The sequence below is a fragment of the Natator depressus genome, chromosome 28 (assembly GCF_965152275.1).
Source record: "Natator depressus isolate rNatDep1 chromosome 28, rNatDep2.hap1, whole genome shotgun sequence".
Taxonomy (NCBI): Eukaryota; Metazoa; Chordata; order Testudines; family Cheloniidae; genus Natator; species Natator depressus.
Window position 1 is genome coordinate 8,255,354 of NC_134261.1, and position 5,000 is coordinate 8,260,353.

General features: G+C 65.9%; 1 non-coding gene across 1 annotated transcript; it reads left to right on the plus strand.

Moving 5' to 3' along the window:
* Nucleotides 1-2,402: 2,402 nt before the first annotated feature.
* On the plus strand, nucleotides 2,403-2,521 carry LOC141979921 (5S ribosomal RNA). Its single transcript, XR_012637306.1, has one exon. It is a non-coding gene; the product is annotated as a 5S ribosomal RNA (ribosomal RNA).
* The last annotated feature ends 2,479 nt before the right edge of the window (nucleotides 2,522-5,000 follow it).

Here is a 5,000-nt window from a genome sequence, read left to right on the forward strand (position 1 = left end):
TGGAGAAGGACCGTCGGGCACGGCGGGGGACCGCAGCGCGCCCCTGCTCGCTCTCGCGACGTGTTTGGCCCTGCCGAGCCTCGCGGCTCCCTGGGTTTTCGGACCCCTGGGTGGGCTGCCGGAGCCGCTCGACCTCGCAGGGCGGAGATCTCGGCCGGCTGGCCCCACGGCGCGGAGGGCCGGGCACGCGCCCGGGCCCCCCCCCAAAGGAGGAAAGTCCCAATCGGCCCCAGGATCCGGGGACGCGAAGAGGAAGAGGGACCCGATCCGCCTGAACGCCAGACGCCCCCTGCGGTCGGGGGCGCCGGCCCGCGAAGGACCCTTCCCGTCGCGAACGTGAGCGCCACATCGATCGGAAGGCGAGAGAGGAGCGGGCCCCCCCTCCCTCCGGGGGGCGCCGACAGTCGGAGTTCGCATCCCGGCCACCGGGCCTGCACCGGGGGTGCGAGGGGACGACGGGGTCCCCGGAGGAAAAGAGCCGGAAAAGGGGGGGCTCGGGGGGGCCGGGGGCCGCCCCACCTGCCAACGTGCCCCTGTCCCCCCTCACAAGATCGGGTACAACGCGCAGATTGGTCCCCGAGGCTCATCTCTGGTTCTCACAGGTTCCGAAAAACCTGTTCTCAGAAATCTCCTCGCACCCGTCAAAATGAACTAGTCGAAAAATCCAACCGCCAATTTAGGGGGACCAATCTGAAATCCTATCCGACCTCCTGGTTCTCTCGGTCGGCCGAGGGCACTTTTGGCGACCCCATCCGGACTTCCGTGAGACTGCCGGCCATCAGGTCAACCCGTCACTTTGAATGGGGTTGACCTGATGGCCGAGCAGGGACTTAGACATTTTTTCAGCCTTTTCCTCGGGGTTGACCTGGTGTCCCGGGGGGACTTAGACATTTTTTTCAGCCTTTTCCTCCGGGTTGACCTGGTGTCCCGGGGGGACTTAGACATTTTTTCAGCCTTTTCCTCCGGGTTGACCTGGTGTCCCGGGGGGACTTAGACTTTTTTTCAGCCTTTTCCTCCGGGTTGACCTGGTGTCCCGGGGGGACTTAGACTTTTTTTCAGCCTTTTCCTCCGGGTTGACCTGGTGTCCCGGGGGGACTTAGACATTTTTTTCAGCCTTTTCCTCCGGGTTGACCTGGTGTCCCGGGGGACTTAGACTTTTTTTCAGCCTTTTCCTCCGGGTTGACCTGGTGTCCCGGGGGGACTTAGACTTTTTTTCAGCCTTTTCCTCCGGGTTGACCTGGTGTCCCGGGGGGACTTAGACTTTTTTTCAGCCTTTTCCTCCGGGTTGACCTGGTGTCCCGGGGGGACTTAGACTTTTTTTCAGCCTTTTCCTCCGGGTTGACCTGGTGTCCCGGGGGGACTTAGACATTTTTTTCAGCCTTTTCCTCCGGGTTGACCTGGTGTCCCGGGGGGACTTAGACTTTTTTTCAGCCTTTTCCTCCGGGTTGACCTGGTGTCCCGGGGGGACTTAGACATTTTTTTCAGCCTTTTCCTCCGGGTTGACCTGGTGTCCCGGGGGGACTTAGACATTTTTTTCAGCCTTTTCCTCCGGGCTGACCTGGTGGCCGAGCGTCTCGCCGTCCGCGGCCGGAGCTAGAGATGCCCCCCCCCCCAGGCCAGCCTGCGAAGCCGCGGCCAGGATCGGGCCCCTGGAAGTCTGACTAAAAATTTTCACCGACCCCAAAAACGGTTAGGGGGGGCCTCATAAAGCCTCCGGAGCGAAAAAAAAAAAAACGGAAAAAAGGATCGGGCCCACCCGAGGCAGGGGAGTCAGTAAGGGAAAGGGGACGAGGCGGCCCGGAGCCGGGTGCCCGGAGCCGGGTGCCGGCGGCCAGGATCGGGCCCCTGGAAGTCTGAAAAATTTTTTTCACCGACCCCCAAAGTGGTATTGGGGGGGGCTCATAAAGCCTCCGGAGCGAAAAAAAAAAAAAACGGAAAAAAGGATCGGGCCCACCCGAGGCAGGGGAGTCAGTAAGGGAAAGGGGACGAGGCGGCCCGGAGCCGGGTGCCCGGAGCCGGGTGCCCGCGGCCAGGATCGGGCCCCTGGAAGTCTGAAAAAAATTTTTTCACCGACCCCCAAAGTGGTGTTGGGGGGGGCTCACGAAGCCTCCGGAGCGGAAAAAAAAAAACGGAAAAAAGGATCGGGCCCACCCGAGGCAGCGGAGTCAGTAAGGGAAAGGGGACGAGGCGGCCCGGAGCCGGGTGCCCGGAGCCGGGTGCCCGCGGCCAGGATCGGGCCCCTGGAAGTCTGAAAAAAAAAATTTCACCGACCCCCAAAGGGGTGTTGGGGGGGGGCTCACGAAGCCTCCGGAGCGGAAAAAAAAAAACGGAAAAAAGGATCGGGCCCACCCGAGGCAGGGGAGTCAGTAAGGGAAAGGGGACGAGGCGGACCGGAGCCGAGTGCCTACGGCCATACCGGACGGAAGGCCCCCGATCCCGTCCGATCTCGGAAGGTAAACCGTCCCGGGCCTGGCTAGTACTTGGATGGGTGACCGCCTGGGAATCCCAGGTGCCGTAGGCAGCTTTTCCCGCTGCGAGCCAGCTCTCTCCTTTTCTGGGGAACAAGGGCAGGGTCGCCCTGCCAGGGGCCCTGGGGCTGAAGTCCCTGCCGGCCACCAGGTCAACCCGGAGCCTGCCCCTCTGCGGCCAGCAGGTCAACCCCATACCGGCAGGGGGTTGACCTGGTGGCCGGGAAGCAGAGCGGCCAGCAGGTCAACCCCATACATTCAGCGGGTTGACCTGGTGGACGGGAAGGAAAGCGGCCAGCAGGTCAACCCCATACTTTCAGCGGGTTGACCTGGTGGCCGGGAAGGAAAGCGGCCAGCAGGTCAACCCCATACATTCAGCGGGTTGACCTGGTGGCCGGGAAGGAAAGCGGCCAGCAGGTCAACCCCATACATTCAGCGGGTTGACCTGGTGGCCGGGAAGGAAAGCGGCCAGCAGGTCAACCCCATACATTCAGCGGGTTGACCTGGTGGCCGGGAAGGAAAGCGGCCAGCAGGTCAACCCCATACATTCAGCGGGTTGACCTGGTGGCCGGGAAGGAAAGCGGCCAGCAGGTCAACCCCATACATTCAGCGGGTTGACCTGGTGGCCCGAAAGCAAACCGGCCACCAGGTCAACCCGGAGCCTGCCCCCGCGGGCAGGGGCCAAGCGGACCCCCCTCCGCCCGGGCTTGCCCTGCTCCGAGCCGGGGCTTAATCCCCGTCCGGCCACCAGGTCAACCCGGAGCCTGCCCCTCTGCGGCCAGCAGGTCAACCCCATGCCGGCAGCGGGTTGACCTGGTGGCCGGGAAGGAAAGCGGCCACCAGGTCAACCCCATACTTTCAGCGGGTTGACCTGGTGGCCGGGAAGGAAAGCGGCCACCAGGTCAACCCCATACTTTCAGCGGGTTGACCTGGTGGCCGGGAAGGAAAGCGGCCAGCAGGTCAACCCCATACATTCAGCGGGTTGACCTGGTGGCCGGGAAGGAAAGCGGCCAGCAGGTCAACCCCATACATTCAGCGGGTTGACCTGGTGGCCGGGAAGGAAAGCGGCCAGCAGGTCAACCCCATACATTCAGCGGGTTGACCTGGTGGCCGGGAAGGAAAGCGGCCAGCAGGTCAACCCCATACATTCAGCGGGTTGACCTGGTGGCCGGGAAGGAAAGCGGCCAGCAGGTCAACCCCATACATTCAGCGGGTTGACCTGGTGGCCGGGAAGAAAAGCGGCCAGCAGGTCAACCCCATACATTCAGCGGGTTGACCTGGTGGCCGGGAAGGAAAGCGGCCAGCAGGTCAACCCCATACATTCAGCGGGTTGACCTGGTGGCCGGGAAGGAAAGCGGCCAGCAGGTCAACCCCATACATTCAGCGGGTTGACCTGGTGGCCGGGAAGAAAAGCGGCCAGCAGGTCAACCCCATACATTCAGCGGGTTGACCTGGTGGCCGGGAAGGAAAGCGGCCAGCAGGTCAACCCCATACATTCAGCGGGTTGACCTGGTGGCCGGGAAGGAAAGCGGCCACCAGGTCAACCCCATACAGGCAGCGGGTTGACCTGGTGGCCCGAAAGCAAACCGGCCACCAGGTCAACCCGGAGCCTGCCCCCGCGGGCAGGGGCCGGCATACCCCCGTCCGTCCGGGGTCGCCCTGCCCCGGGCTCCGGGCTTAAGTCCCGAGCGGCCACCAGGTCAACCCGGAGCCTGCCCCCGCGGGCAGGGGCCGGCGGACCCCCGTCCGTCCGGGGTCGCCCTGCCCCGGGCTCCGGGCTTATTCCCCGTCCGGCCACCAGGTCAACCCGGAGCCTGCCCCCGCGGGCAGGGGCCAGGCGGAGCCCCGTCCGTCCGGGGTCGCCCTGCCCCGGGCTCCGGGCTTAAGTCCCGAGCGGCCACCAGGTCAACCCGGAGCCAGCCCCCGCGGGCAGGGGCCGGCGGAGCCCCGTCCGTCCGGGGTCGCCCTGCCCCGGGCTCCGGGCTTAATTCCCGTCCGGCCACCAGGTCAACCCGGAGCCTGCCCCCGCGGGCAGGGGCCAGGCGGACCCCCGTCTGTCCGGGGTCGCCCTGCCCCGGGCTCCGGGCTTAATTCTCCTCCGGCCACCAGGTCAACCCGGAGCCTGCCCCCGCGGGCAGGGGCCAGGCGGAGCCCCGTCCGTCCGGGGCCGCCCTGCCCCGGGCTCCGGGCTTAAGTCCCGAGCGGCCACCAGGTCAACCCGGAGCCTGCCCCCGCGGGCAGGGGCCAGGCGGATCCCCGTCCGTCCGGGGTCGCCCTGCCCCGGGCTCCGGGCTTAATTCTCCTCCGGCCACCAGGTCAACCCGGAGCCTGCCCCCGCGGGCAGGGGCCAGGCGGAGCCCCGTCCGTCCGGGGTCGCCCTGCCCCGGGCTCCGGGCTTAATTCTCCTCCGGCCACCAGGTCAACCCGGAGCCTGCCCCCGCGGGCAGGGGCCGGCATACCCCCGTCCGTCCGGGGTCGCCCTGCCCCGGGCTCCGGGCTTAATTCCCGTCCGGCCACCAGGTCAACCCGGAG